Raw genomic sequence first — 16,453 nt, forward strand, 5'->3', positions numbered from 1 at the left:
GAATAGGGTGGAATGCCCTCTCCGGGTTGGGAATGAGATCCTTCCCCAAGTGGAGGAGTTTAAGTATCTCGGGGTCTTGTTCACGAGTGAGGGACGAATGGAGCAGGAGATTGACAGACGGATCGGTGCGGCGTCTGCAGTGATGCGGGCTCTGCACCGGCCCATCGTGGTGAAGAAGGAGCTGAGCCAGAAGGCGAAGCTCTTGATTTACCGGTCAATCTATGTTCCTACCCTCACCTATGGTCACGAGCTGTGGGTAGTGACCGAAAGAACGAGATCGCGAATACAAGCGGCCGAAATGAGTTTCCTCCGCAGGGTGTCTAGGCTCTCCCTTAGACATAGGGTGAGAAGCTCGGTCATCCGGGAGGGGCTCGGAGTAGAACCGCTGCTCCTCCGCACCGAGAGGAGTCAGATGAGGTGGCTCGGGCATCTGGTGAGAATGCCTCCTGGACGCCTCCCCGGTGAGGTGTTCCGGGCCCGTCCCACTGGGAGGAGGCCCGGGGAAGACCCAGGACACGTTGGAGAGACTATGTTTCTCGGCTGGCCTGGGAACGCCATACACAATTTGGATTTGTGTGTATGGTATTTAGCAAGTAAAACAAGCAGGTTGATGATGTAATATTGATCTTTGTTGTTTGCAGGATAGGAGAAGAACCCAAACAGTACGTTTACATAAGGAAAACATATGAAAAAGGGCAGGACCAGAACAAATGACAAAGATCTTCTTCAGATTGTGTGCACAATGAGCAGTCCACGCCAATGTCCTTTTTGTATCTATGCAGAAATAACTTACAGGGATAAAACCTATGAATCATTTTAAAAGACCTATCTTTAATCTTATCTATAATCGGATATTTAGAGGGAAGGCACCAGATTGTTTTCCGGTTCAAGTCTGAGGTGAAGCTATTCCAGTAAGAGATTACATTTGGAGATGTTCTTTTTAAATAAAGCACGTATATTACAGTTGTTAGCCTTTTACTCTTTTTAGTTGAAAAACAGATTTGACCAACACTAGTGACAGTAGGGTCTAATTTCAGTAAAGTCAGTTCAGATGTAATGGAGCTTTTGAGAAGCATGATGACACGACACCAGACAGAATAGCGTCAAAAACTACGGCGTATTCCTTTGGTGGTATGCAGGGCCGGCGCTAGCCATTTGGGTGATCTAAGCACAAATACGTTGTGGTGGTGGTGGTGGTGGTGCCCCCCCCCCGAAAATAGACATCAATTCAGTAATTGTCCATACGTTTGTCTTTATTTCCAAAATAACTTTGCATTAACAAGAGCACTAAACATGTGCTCTTGTTAACGAGCAACATGTACACAACCACAGCAGACAAAATGTCACTTGCTAATGGCCTCTCAGTGACAGGACTCACTCTGCCAGAAGTGGTGGTTGTGGGCTGTGTTGTATCTGTAGCTAAACTCGAAGTTGATGGTTGTTGGTCAGGGCTGGGTTTTGTTGCAGAGTCTGCAGAGATTGGTGGTTGATGATGTGTGCTTGAACTGCTGGTGGATAGTTGATCATCTAAATCTTCCTCCTGGTCTTGAGGAGCTCCTTGCACATATCTAAGCATTGACCCTGCATTCAGAAATACAAGAAAAAATGCTCAAGGATTGTACACTGAAATACAGTTTTACAACTTGATTAAAAAATAATTACATATTAATTGCAGGTCTATGTAAGACTATGTGTAAATCACTGGTGCATGACAACATTTACAACTATTTTACCTTTAAAGACAATGACTGATGGCTCACAATATTAAAAAAAATCTAAATAATTTGAAAACTATGAATGTGAAGGGAGGGGGATCTACATAACTAAGATTTCTTTCTTTCAAATTGTAGTTTCACCTGCAGATGTCGCCCTTGGCCTATGAACCTCTCAAAAATGTCGGCATCTAACAACTACTAAAGTTGATGAACGCCCGTCTAATTTGGCTTAACACATCTCGTTCAGTTGCAAGCTTATGTTTATGTTACCAGGAGCCGTTTTCCATTCATCAACTCATTACTTGAAAGCAGTGTTTAAATTGGCTTTTGTAAAGTGGGGGAGCCCTTCACTCGCAGTGGTCAATGTCGCGAAACATTTCGACTATGTGAATACACTGCTACTAACACACCGTTAATTCACATTATGTGTTCTTTATTAGTTATTTATCTCATATGCAGATATCACAACAATAACATAACTTTAAAGGTGCACCATGTAATATTTTTAGCAGTTTCTTTCCAGAATTCATGCTGCCCTTTCACAATTTTTACCTTTGTCACAAATACTTACCACCAGATTCTAAGTATTTATTATGACTGGGAAAATTGCACTTTTCATACATGAAAAAAATAATCTTCTCCATGTCTACCATTTTGAATTTCTAGAAATAGACATTTTTAGCAGCTGGGCCTGCACTTACTCCTTTGCTGCTCCTGACAGTGGTACTGTTAAATGCATACCATATTATGGTTACCAATTATAAACACAGGTTTTAGGAATTTATAATCCAATGTAATAAATATGGCTGTTTTTTTTGCCAAAATGACCTCAACATACCCACTGAAAAAGGCCCTCAGTGTCCGCTTCATTGTCAGAGTTACAGCATCTGAACAGAAAAATCAAGTTAAATACCAATGTATGTGGGGGTGGTCCACTATGCACTGGCTCACAAACTTGAATGTAGTTAAAATCAACATGAGCTACAGTACAGAATGAAAAAGAATTGAGCTACCTAAAGACATTGTGGCTCTGAATCCATCTGATGTTATTAACAAGCGAAGCAAAAAAAAAAAAAACTAGAAAGCTGCAAGCAGCTGTATGCGGGACCGAGATGTGCGCACGTTGGGGCACGCGCTGGACGCCGTAGTCGCACGATACCCTCTGCGTACGTACTAGCACATAATAACCCCAATGCGGAGGGGTTTTTGAAAATTTCTAGGAGGCGCCACTGAGCCATTTTGCTCCACCCACACACAATACCCATTACATACGTAGGTCGTCAGGGGTCGTCAGGGTGGACGTGTGTGCCAAGTTTCATGACCTTGCGACTTTTGATGACCTTACAAAGAAGAGCTTTGGGATGTCCTTCAAGAAGCCTGGAGAACTATTCCTGAAGACTCCTTAAAGAAAGGACAGAAAGCTTGTCTGAGAGGGTTCAGGCTGTGTTGGAGGATAAAGGAGCTCAGAGAAAATATTCACTTTAAAGCTGCTCAGAACTGAACAAACTCTGATTTTTAAGATTAAGATTAATATTGAGATTAAGATCAGATTTATTTAAGATTAAGATCAGATTTATTGTCATGCATACATGCATACACACGAAATTTGTCCTCCGCTTTTATATATATATATACAGTGTTTTAAATTGCACAGTTGGATATATATTTATCCAGTATATTTATGTATTTAGCTGTATAATCTTATATATTTCATTAATTTATTCAGTTCTTCATGTAAATATTAGTTTAAAACTTGTTAATTTCTAAGGCACGTGTATGTATTTGACATATTGATCAGAGGCTTTTCCACAGAAACAGTGTGAAAGTGCACTCATATTGCCATCCAAATGATAAGCGCAGCTTTCTTCTTTAAAATGCGTCCCTTTGGGTGTGATTTCTGTCCACAGGAGGGTCGGGCTGTCAAAGCTCTGCAGAAAGAAAGCAAACTGCATCATTCAAACGGCTTCTGGAACCAACAGAACCAACAGAACCAACAGAACGCTTTTTCTTTTAAATAAAGAAATTCAGCCCCGAGAGGACGTAATTCAGCTGCCTCAAGTGTTTGAGTGAAAGATGGAGGATTTGGGGGCCGTTTCTGGGGGCTCTGGGGGCCCTGTGGGGTTCCAGCTGCCAGGCATGTGCGGCTCTGGGTGAGTAACTCCACAACGGCTTTAACAGACTTCAGGCGGTTTTAGCTGCTGAGAATTATATAATTATCAGAGCAATGATTTCTTTCACCTTTCTTTCATGGTGATGAATTTCATCCCAAAAAAGTATTTTTTAACGACGAGCGGCGTCAGGTCGAGTTTTTTCTGTGTATTCTTTGTAATTCTGTCCCTTATATTGAAGTATTTTTCGGTAAAAACTGATTTTTGACAGATTTTTTGTTGGCATGGCAACAAGAGTCGTTTACAGGCGGGAGCGGCTGAATGAGCTTTCCAAATGTCAACCAAAACCCCCCAAAAGTCCAAATCCCTGATGGTTTGATGAGGAGACTCATGTCAGATGTCAGAGGAGGGAAGAACAGGAGGGACATTTTATCAGGTGTTGTAGGTGATTTTGAACAGGTGGGTTTTGAGCTGGCTTTTGAATGAGGGGAGTGTATCGGAGTTCCGGATGGCGGGGGGCAGGGAGTTCCAAAGGGTAGGGGCAGCGATGGAGAACGCTCTGTCCCCAAGGGTGCGGTATTTGGTCTTGGTGATGGGAGTGAGGAGGTTTGCATCAGAGGAGCGGAGATGTCGAGTGGGGGAGTAGGGGTGGAGGAGGTTTGTAAAGTATGGAGGTGCAAGGTTATTGAGGGCTTTGTAGGTGATGAGAAGGATCTTGAAGTTGATTCGCTGTTTTATTGGAAGCCAGTGAAGTTGATGAAGGATAGGAGTGATGTGTTCTCTTGAGGGGGAGTGAGTGAGCAGTCTGGCGGCCGAGTTTTGAACATATTGCAGTTTTTGAAGACCAGAGGAGGGGAGGCCATACAGGATGCTATTGCAGTAGTCGAGTCTGGAGGTGACGAAGGCATGGACGAGTGTTTCGGCAGCTGAGGGGGAGAGAGTTGTTGCAGGACGTGTGCTGCCACCTGCCTTTATTTATGTGGTGCTGCTGCCATCTGTCTTTGTTATGTGGTATTGCATCTGTGGTTCTCCTGGTGTATGATTACCCACTGTAACTTGCGCTCTCTTGTTTACAACATGAATAGTCAAGTATACAAGTATACCAACACTACTGTGTCCTCGTTCATGAAACATGGTGTCAGAAGTGGCTTAGCTGTTAATACTTACGACAAATTGACAGCTAACCGACAGTGCACATAAGCCGTAAGTTCGTCAGCTATGCATGTGACGTTTTTTTTTGTTTTACTAGTTTAGCAAAGTCTCGCTAGCATTACCGGGCAGATTAGCTTTCGTGGCGGCCTAGCTTGCTTAACGTTGCGGTCAAGATGGCATACTACCTGATCCCGCCTCCCCAGCCAATGAAGCTCAGTGGAGACTGTAGCAAAAACTGGGACATCTTCAGGGCTGAATTCGAAGATTACAGTTTAGCAGTGGATCTGACAGGCATCTTCAGCGGTTCAGGCTGCAACGTTGAGGACTGTCATGGGCCCAGAGTGTCGCCATGTTTACAAGCACAACCTGGAGTTGACGGTGCCGGAACGCAACGACGTGAGGAAAGTTTTGGATAAATTAGGAGAGTACTTCCACCACTCAAAAAACGTGATCTATGAGCGCTATGTCTTTGGCTGTTGCAAACAGGAGGAGGGTGAGTCCATTGACACTTTTGTTACCCGTTTGAGAGAAAAGGCAGCAAGCTGTGAATATGGGGCTCTAAGGGACGATTTAATCAGAGACAAATTAGTACTTGGCATTGTCAATGAGGCCACTCGGAGACGGCTGTTAAGAGAGCAAACTCTAACGCTGACCAAAGCCTTGGAATTATGCAGAGCCGCAGAGCTGACAGACATATCCCTAAGATCCATGGAGCAAGATAAGCCACAGACAGACAGTGTCAATGCAGCGTTTAGACAATCAAACAAGACGCCCCGTTCAAATTGGAAGCAGCAGAAAAAATACACCCCAGCCACGGACACAGGCAGTGTCTCAGCATGCAGGTACTGTGCTGCCCATCATGGTAGAGGGCGAGAGCAATGTGCTGCCTATGGAAAGGTGTGCAAAGCTTGTGGCACACCCAACCACTTTGCTCGTGTCTGCATGAAAACCAAAGGGGCTGAAGCACCTGCTCAGGTTTACTCCATGGACAATCCAATACTTAACCAAGAAACAGACAGCGGAGATGATCTCTTCACAACCGAATGCATTGGGGCCGTTGGTCCTAAAGGAAAAAAGTGGTTCGCTGCCCTCATACAGCATGGCACTAAGCAATAATGCCAGTTAGACTCGGGAGCCACGTGTGACGTAATGAGCCTGAGAGACAAGCTGCGAATTGCACCTCAAGAAAAACTCATGCCAAGCAGCACCAAGCTCAAGCTCTACTCCGGTCAGTTGATGACCTCCATGGGCCTGTTCGTGACAGAGTGTGTTGTGCGAGACCGCAAACACACCTTAGAATTTGAGATAGTCAACACCAGCCAGCAGCCACTGCTTTCGGGGTCCACTTGTGAGCGCCTTGGACTTATGCAGTTTACTATTCCAGCAGTGGACAGTAGCACCCGGGATGGGTTTTTGAGAAGAGAGGCTCTCATCGAGAGGTACCAGGATGTCTTCACTGCGCCAGTAGAATCCGTACCAGGTGTGGTGCATTTTCAGCTAAATCCAACAGTTCAGCCAGTCCAGGGTGCCCCCCGCAACGTCCCAGTCGCCATGAGGGCAGCAGTAAAAGCTCAGCTGGACAAATACGAGGCAGAGGGCCACATCACCTCAGTCACAGAGCCGACTGACTGGATCAGCAACATGGTCATCATCAAGAAACCAGACAAGCTGCGAATATGCATTGACCCAAAGCACCTCAACCAGGCTCTACTGCAATCACACTACAGCTCCCCAAAGCCAGAACATCCACCTTGGTGGATGCGAGGGACGCCTTTCTACAGTGCAGACTGGATGAACCGAGCAGCTACATGACCACCTTTTGGACACCCTGGGGGCGCAAGCGCTGGGTGAAACTCCCGTTCGGCGTCTCTGTGGCCCCAGAGGTGTACCAACGCAAACAGCACGAGCTCCTGGTGGGGCTCAATGGGGTGTACCCTATAGCAGATGACATCCTCATTGTGGGCTGCGGGGATTCAGATGAGGAAGCAGGGCGTGACCATGATGCAAAGCTGCTCGCCCTCATGGACAGATGCCGGCAAGTCAAACTCCAACTCAGCATACGAAACCTCCAGTTTAAAGTACCAGAGGTTCGCTTTCATGGACATATCCTCTCTGCACAGGGTCTGAAAGCTGACCCAGAGAAAGTGAAGGCGGTGATGGACATGCCCCTCCCGACAGATGTGAAGGCTGTGCAGCGGTTCGTTGGGTTCGTGATGTACCTGGCCAAGTTCCTACCACGCCTGTCAGAGGTCTGTGAGCCACTGAGGAGGCTCACGGATAAAGAGACAGTGTGGCACTGGCTTCCGAAACACGACGCAGCAGTGAAGGAAGTCAAGCAGCTAGTGACTACAACACCAGTGCTGCGCTACTACGATGTGACAAAGGCAGTGACAATTCAGAGCGACGCTAGCCAGCATGGCCTGGGCTGTGTGCTGTTGCAGGAAGGCCAACCTGTTGCTTTCGCCTCGAGGGCTCTCACCCCAACAGATCAGAATTATGCCCAAATTGAAAAGGAATGCCTAAGCATTGTATTTGCATGCCAACGCTTGCTGATAATAAGCCCCTCGTTGCCATTTTCAGCAAGCCACTGCTGAATGCCCCGAAGCGCCTGCAGAGCATGCTGTTGTCTCTACAGGGCTACAATCTCGCAGTCGTGTACAAGCCTGGCCCAGAGATGTTTGTGAGTGACACGCTCAGTAGGGCCACTGTGACAAACACATGCACAAGCTCCAAGTTCCAATCACACACATTCTGCTGTCTGGAAACCGAACAGAAAGAGGTAGAACAAATCAATCAGGCTGACTATCTCAATGTCATAGACAAAAGACTTATTCAAATCCGACAGCCCACAGAGATAGACGAGCAGCTCCAGGCAGTAAAGACAGTGACACTGAAGGGCTGGCCTGAGCGCAAAGAATACGCCGAACTGGAGGTGAGAGAATACTGGGCCTACAAGGAGGAGCTCAGTGTTCAGAATGGTGTGCTGTTCAGGGGAGACAGGGTCATTATCCCTAAAGCGCTGCGTCGTGAGATGTTAGTAAGAGTACATGCAAGCCACATTGGGGGCGAGGCCTGCTACAGGCAAGCACGGGATACGCTGTATTGGCCAGGGATGCGAGCCGACATCCTAGACTTTGTAGGCAAGTGCACAGTCTGCAATGAGTATGCCATTCACCAGCAGAAAGAGTCAATGATGTCACACGAACTGCCAACACGCCCGTGGCAGATCGTAAGCACTGATCTCTTCCAACAAAACGGCAAAGACTTTCTCCTGATTATTGATCTTTACTCAGACTTCTGGGAGATTGACCTCCTCCCAGATCTCTCGGCCGAGACAACAATCAAACGCTGCAAGGCGCAGTTCGCCCGCCATGGGCAGCCTGACCGTCTAATCTCAGACAATGGCCCTCAGTTCGCATCTCTCCAGTTTAAACAGTTCGCAGCACAGTGGGAGTTTGAACACATCACCTCATCTCCACATCACCCCAAGGCCAACGGCAAGGCTGAAGCAACAGTCAAAATAGCAAAGAACTTATGCAAGAAAGCCCACCGTGAGGGCAAGGATGCATGGAAAGCAATCCTGCAGTGGCGCAACACACCGACCGAAGGAATGGATAGTAGCCCAGCACAGCGCCTGATGGCAAGGCGTCTCAAGACAGCACTTCCGGTGTCCAGCAAGCTGTTGGAACCATGTGTGGTGTCTGGAGTGCTGGAGAAGCTGCGTCACAGGAAACAGGTTGCAAAAGCAACCTATGACAGCTCAGCCAAGGACCTACCTGAGCTCACGGTAGGACAAGCAGTGCGAATGAAGCCATTGCCTGGTGACCGGACAGGCATCTGGAGACAGGGCTCGTGCGTGCAGATGCTTGCCCCGCGGTCCTACCTGGTCAACATAGAAGGAGCTCGCTACCGCCGAAACAGGGTCGATCTTCGGGCAGCAGAACCAGCCTCAAGTACACCGCAGGTCGCGGACAGCCATGCGCAAAGGACCGAGCTGGAGGTAGCTACCGAGGAGCAGGCCAGTGGTACGCCGTGTGCTACCCCACCTCAGCATGCTGATAGCCCAGCTGCTGATAGAACCTCCACACCAACAGGGCCTCCAGTCACCTCACGCTATGGTCGGATTACCAGGCCACCTAAAAGACTGGATCTCTGAAGGGAAAGAAAAATATGTATTCTGGTTGTTGCCAAATGTTTATGTTTGTTTATGTTGTTGCTGCTGCCAGTATAAAACCAGGGGGGTATTCCTAGAAAGTAGCTAAAGAAAGCCAGGCTATAGCCGGAAAGCGTCGCTTGAACTAGCGCCATCTCCCATTTAAGCCTCAAGTCGTTCCTCAAAGACATTTTAGCTGCATCTCGGTGAGGCTAATCCAAGCGAGGCTTACATAGCCTGGCTAAGTGCGAGTGCACGAGGAACGTAAGAAGCCCTGACGAGTGGATGGTGGAAAAACGGAGATCTGTGTGAAAAGGAGAGCGAGACAAGCGCTGTTATTTTTTCGGCGGCTGAACAAATAATGCTTATGGAGCTGTATGAGGATTTTAAAAGTGTCATCACCAGAAATGGTAATACAGCTGCGATCAAAAAAGCGAAGAAACGGCATGGCTAACAACTGCAGACAGACTAAATGCGTAAGTTTCATACCATTGACATTCATTTTACTGTCCTCATGTATTTATGCTCTCCTCTTTGTGTTATAATTTGTTTACATAAAGCATGCTGAATTGTCTCTGTATGAGATGTACAGCACAAATATACTGGCCCTGCTCAGTTTATTAATAACCCAATAATCGACACGCATCATCATACTTTGTGACTATATTATCCTGTGTGTGTGACCCAGATATTATTTTTTCACTGTTGCATCTCAGCAGGATCAATCTTAACAGCCAAAAGCGTACCTGGCAGCAAGTGAAGGTAAAGTACAGGAAAATATTTCAGAGTGGTAAGTAACCTTTGAAGAAATGTGTTTGTCCAATAAAGAGAGCGCCAAACTAGATATGGAATACAAGAAACTGAAAATAAAAAAGATCACGCTAGAGATTATGAAACTGGAGAGGGATGTTAGTATAAATTCAGATAAAGGAGAATTTCGTGTTGTGAACTGTATTTAATTCTGTTTTCTCTCCACAGCTTGAGAAACATGTAATAATAATTAAACAATTCAACACAACTTGAACTCAAACTTGTCATTATTGTACGGTTCATGCAACGTGTTAGAAATGTGTTTTTTACATTTATATTCACAGTGGGGTGCCATGACCTAAACGTGTGGAAAGTTATAAATCATCTCTGTCCATTTAGCCTTCTTACACTTGCTCTGACTTAAACTGCTACTGTGTCAATGCTAAATTATGAAAAGAAGTTCTAACTCAAAAATCACAACAATAAGGATCAAAGGAAATATGTGTCCCTGTACAGGTCCCTCACTGTGTCAGGAGAAACTGAGTCCTTTCAGGCACTAGAACTCAACGAAGAAAAGACTTGAGCCTGAAAAGTTGTCCACAAGACAAAATGTATAAAATATTAAGTATACTATTAATTTAAGATGGCTCTGTCAGAAGTCAGCCATTGTGCCTGAGAAGTTTAAGCAATGAACCTGTATTTAATTTGGCCAAAGCTCATTTCTATCCGTGCCCTTGTTTTAGCATGTGCATGGTGGAATGCCCCATCCGCCCTTGTTCCTGGATCAGGATATGGCGTGAGGAGGTACGGCCAGCATGCATAGCCTTTATCCCCAAGCAGGACACCATTGAACTCTCCTGCAGAATAAGAGTAATGTTGGATGGATATACATGTGTTAAGACTTGGCAATTTGATGCAATATGTGCCTTATATGGCTATCTATAATAAAGTATGACGAGCACTTTAAATTCCTTAAGATGACCTCTACACCTGACCTCTCATTAGATTACCAAAATTCTGCCTATGCTATATACACCTTACTTCCAAAGTACACTCCTTCAGGTAAGTAAAATTCTTGCGCCTTGTGCAAACCTCTGTGCCAGTGAGGATGCTCGGAAGATCCTAGAATCATGAACTGATCCTGGCCATTTAGCCTCAATGTTGGAAATGAAATGACCTCCATCACAGATCATCTGTATGCACGGAGGATAGGAGTCAATGATGAGGTTTCACAGGGCATAAATGTAACATTGCTCAGCATTACTCAAAGGGGTTGATGTGGTATTTTTCAAAATGAGAAATCCAGTTCAGAGTCTATGGACAATTATCCTCAAGTGAACCTGTACATTTAGGATATGGAAAAATTTTCGGTTTACATAGTGAGCCTCCACGGGTCCAGCAGGGGCCTGGACAATGTGACAATGTTTAAATCCAGACTGAAAACAGTTCTATTTAGATGTGCATATGACACCTGAAAGTATTTTATCTGCACTCTTCACTTTTAAATTAATTAATTAATGATTTCTTTGTTTTTTGGAATGATTTTATTGCCTTCTTATGATTTTATGTGGCTGTAAAGCACTTTGAATTGCCTTGTGTACGAATTGTGCTCTACACATTGCCTTGCCTTGGATGCGTACATGGGTACAGTGTAGTGCACCGGTAACATTGGGGAAGCCTGAGGGAGATGATGAACTTAATGCAAATACTTAATTCAGTAGGTTGTTTTACATTATCGGCTACTGTAAATGTGGAGCAGCAGCCTGAAAGGACAGAGGTCCGTCCCCCCCCCGACATTCGCAATACTGACACTCTCCCTCTGTTCAAGTCTTAACTCAAAACCCATCCGTTTAACTTTGCTTACCTCCATTTATTGCTCCGTTCTGTGTATTTTTAATATGGTATGATGTTTTAATTCCTGGGTTTTATCTAATATATTGTTTGTACAGTGTCCTTGACTGTTTTGAAAGAAGCTTTCAATAATTTGTATCATTAACATTATTACCTGTCCCCCATTTTTCTAAGTCTGGTCCTACGTGGGTGTAGATCGGATGTTTGTTAGGTGTTGATTAGTTTTAATGAATAACATGTTCCCTCTCATTTAATTTCATGTTCTTTTTTTGTATATATATATTTATTCAAAGTGTACGGCTGTACAAATTTACATCCAGTGTACAATATTACTTTTTTTTTTTTTAAAACAACAACAACAACAAAATAAAATAAATAAATAAAAATAACAACAACAAAACTTTTTTTTTAAAAAACACCCACTCTCTCAATGCAATAATACATACAGTAATGTTAAATTTAGCCTCAAACATATTTTTGAAAGACCAGAGTTAATAAAACAAAACAATTTTTTTTTTTTTTTTTTTTTTTTTTAATTGACATAAAACGGTTAAGATTAACGCAGATCAGTCTCTCAGATCTAATCTGGTTAGAATGTCCAGGAAGGGTGTCCATATCCGGTCAAACTTAGCCAATGTCCCACGTATTGAATGGAGAATTTTTTCAGGAGTGCAATATGACAACAGTTCGTTGATCCAGTGATTTTGGTTTGGTGGCTCCATAGCTTTCAATTTTTAAGTATACACTTTTTTTGCTGCAGATGATGCCAACAAAACAAAGTATTTCTTGCAAGTATATAAATTCAAGGACATAACATCTCCAAGTATCCAAATCCTGGGGTCAGCGTCTAAAGAAAGCCCACAAGCTGCTGAAGTTATCAGAATTACATTATTCCAGTAGGTTTGCAAGTGTACACAACTCCAAAGCATATGAAGAAGATCACCTACAGATGTCTTACATCTCTGGCATTTGTCTGTGATACTGGCATTCATTTTATTCAATCTATATGGGGTATAATATGCGGTGAAAAATATTAAATTGAATTTGCCTGTGTTTTGTTGATATTAATATTGTTTGGGATGAATTTAGCAATCTGTTCCAGCTTTTGTCATCATATTTGCAGTTTAAGTCCGATTCCCATTTTGATTTATTTGAGCACTTCTCAGAAGCTGGTAAATAGTCAAGAGCAATTTTATAAACACAAGAAATAAGTCCTATTGTATTGACACGTTTGGAGTCTAATAAACATGTTTCAAACAGAGTTTCATCTGGTTTATTTGGATATATTTCTAATGTTTGGCTCTTAATCCAGTGTCTGATCTTCAAATATTTGAAGTAATTGTGCCTATGCAAGTCATAGCATTCAGATAATTGACTGAAGCTGGCAAAGACATTATCAACATACAGGTTGCAGACTGTTTTAATGCCTTTTCTAAGCCAAGTTTGTAGTATACCATCTGTTATAGGTTTGGGAATATTAGGGTTACTTTTAAGTGGTATGTTAACCAACAATCGTATGTTTAGGTTTAAGAGTGTGTATCTGAAGCCATGCATTGTAGGTAGCTAAAATTAATGGATTTGATGTAATTGTAGACAGTTGCTTTTTTGAACTCAGGAAGGGGATAATTGCCAATGACATGGATTTTAATTCTTGTTGTTCTATCGAGACCCACCTCACATCATTGCCATTCGAAAAAGGCCACATCCATAGAATACGGAACTGGGTAGCTAAGTAATATATTCTGAAATTTGGAAGATTTAGTCCACCTTTAGCGTAAGGAGCCTGTAACATAAGAAGTTTAACTCTTGGGACCTTCTTTCGCCATAAAAATAGAGATAGTGCTTTATCCAAATCTTTAAAAAATGTCATTGGAACTTTTAAAGGGACACATTGAAATAAGTTAATAAATTTAGGTAGTATAAACATTTTGATTGATTTTGACTCTGCCAATTAAAGATAGTGGGAGATCCATCCATCGTTTCAGCTCTGCTTTAATTTTATTAATTAATGATATGTAATTCTTTTGGTAAATTTGATCATACGAGGAACTAATATTAATACCAAGGTATATAAAACCATCCGGGCACCATTTAAATGAACCAGGTAATAATTGTGTCTCCTGTTCTGTCATATTAAGTGGAAATGCTTCACTCTTGGAATAATTAATTCTGTAGCCAGAAAGTTTGCTGTACGTCCCAAGGCATGCCAGTAAAGATGGAAAGGATTTAGATGGCTGAGTTATAAAAACCAACAAATCATCCGCATATAGCACAAGTTTATGTTCTTCTGTACCTACCCTCATACCTGTAATAGATAAGTCAGAACGGATGGCAGTCGCTAATGGTTCTATAGCAATGGAAAATAGGCTAGGAGAACTTGGGCATCCCTGTCTACAGCCTCGGGAGAGCGAGAAGGCAACCGACAAAACCCCATTAGTCAAAATCTGTGATCTAGGGCTATTAAAGAGTGTTCTTACATATCTAATAAAGGTTTCACCAAAATTCATAGCTCTCAGTCTCAAAAAGAAAATCAGGTTCAATTCTGTCAAACGCCTTCTCAGCATCCATAGAAAGTATTGCCAGGGGGTACCTCCTTCTTTTAGTAATATCAATAACATGAAACAACCTTCAAATATTGTCTGCTCCTTGTCGGTTCTTAACAAAACCTGTTTGGTCTGCATGAATAATTTTTGGAATTATTTTCTCCAGTCGAGATGCTATTATTTTAGATAAGATCTTGTAGTCGGAGTTGAGAAGACTGAGGGGTCTATAGTTACCGCACTTTTGTACATCTTTTCCAGGTTTAGGAAGTAATGTTATTGTTGCAAGTTCTAAAGATTGAGGAAGTGCTGTCTTTTCGAATGCTTCCTTGATCATGTTTGTAAGAGGGGTAAATAGTTTGTCTGAAAAGGTTTTAAAGTATTCAATTGGAAAGCCGTCTGGCCCTGGGGCTTTATTATTTTGTAACGATTTAACTGCAAGTCGAACCTCCTCTTCACTTATTTCACCCTCCAGTATGTCTTTGTCAGTTGTGTTAATCTTGGGTAATTGTAATTGATTTAAAAATTGTTTTATATCTACATTATCTCTGCCAAGTTCAGATGTATATAACGATTGATAATATTTTTTGAATTCCAAATTTATGTCTTTTGTATTTTCTAAATATCTTCCTTCATCTGTTTTAATACTTTGAATGAATTTTTTATTATCCTCCTTTTTTATCTGCCACGCCAGTAATTTGCTTGTTTTATTGACGAATTCGTAGTAGTGATATTTTGTCCTAGCCATTGCCGCCTCAGCTCAGGATGTCATATGAAATCCGCTTTTGTTTTAATACACTAAGTAATTCTGGTTGTTTTGTTCTTGAATGGTCAATCTCCAAATTCCTTATATCTTTTTCTAATCCCTGTTTTGTTTGTTTTTATATGAAACATATGAAATAATGTGCCCCCTCATATAAGCTTTGAGGGCTTCCCATATATTTGAATGTGAGGAGGAAATCAAATTTACTTCCAGACATATATCGATTTTGGTATTCATAAAAGTGACAAATTCAGGGTCTCTAAGAAGATATTCCCTGAATCTCCATCTAGGAGAAGTAGAAACAGGTGGATCAAATTCTAATTTCATTTGTATGGGGTTATGGTCCGAGATCGTAGCTGCTAAATAAGCACAGTTTTTAATTTGTGACAAAAGTGAGTGTGAGGTCCAAAACATGTCAATTCTTGAATATGTGTTGTGGACATTGGAATAGAATAAATAATCTTTGCTGGTTGGATTACATAAACGCCATACATCCCCCAATCCTAAAGGGCCGTGTATACTCTCGCAGCAGTGTGTCGCAGTGAGCTTGTCGCAGGTATGACGCAGTTATTTTTGATTTATGCCCAATTTTGAAGCGCAGTCTGCGCTATGTTAATAGGGCTCGGGCATGTGACGTCACTACGTGAGCGGCGGCCATACTGGAAGCGCAGAACTGTTTTGTTTACATTGTTTTCCACTGCGCGCCAAGGACGTACTCCCGCCTGGTCTTGGAACTTTCTTCGTTGGATTATCTATCTTACTTATTGTCTATGGTCGCACGTTGCTGTGTCGTGGGGTGCAATAGCGCAAGCCGTGACAGGAATGGGGGGGAAATCGTAAATGGTTTATCTTTTTACCGGTTTCCTGCTTAGAGGCGCACCCACGGAGACCAAGTGTCCGAGATAACAAAGCGTCGTCGACTAGCATGGATCGCTGCTGTAAGACGACCAAACATAACTTTCCACTCAATCCCGGTGTCGATGAGAGTGTGTTCTCTGCATTTTCATTCTAGTAAGTTACAGACTTTTGTGTGCTGGGACTTTTGTGTGCTGAGGTAACGATCCCCGCCTTCACAAGAGGACACTGTCAGTTGGAAGCAAGGGATGTGGAAAATACAAGGAAAATTGCCCATCTCCGAATTCACGTGGAAAGGGTGATTGGAACTGTCAGAAACAAATACACCTTTTTGTCAGCAAAAGTACCTATCAACATAGTTTTGCCATGCGAAGGTGAAGACAAAACATTCTTTGACAAGATTGTGTCTGTATGTTGTACTCTGACCACCATGAGCATGAGTGTTGTGCAAAGTTGAAGTCGTCTGAAATAAATATGCTTTGAGATACAGCCAAGTGTGTGTGTTTCATTATTTATTTACAAGTAGAGTAACATGACAAAAGTGTCATTAGAATCACTGTAAGTAC

The sequence above is a fragment of the Odontesthes bonariensis genome, chromosome 3, assembly GCF_027942865.1.
Source record: "Odontesthes bonariensis isolate fOdoBon6 chromosome 3, fOdoBon6.hap1, whole genome shotgun sequence".
NCBI lineage: Eukaryota > Metazoa > Chordata > Actinopteri > Atheriniformes > Atherinopsidae > Odontesthes > Odontesthes bonariensis.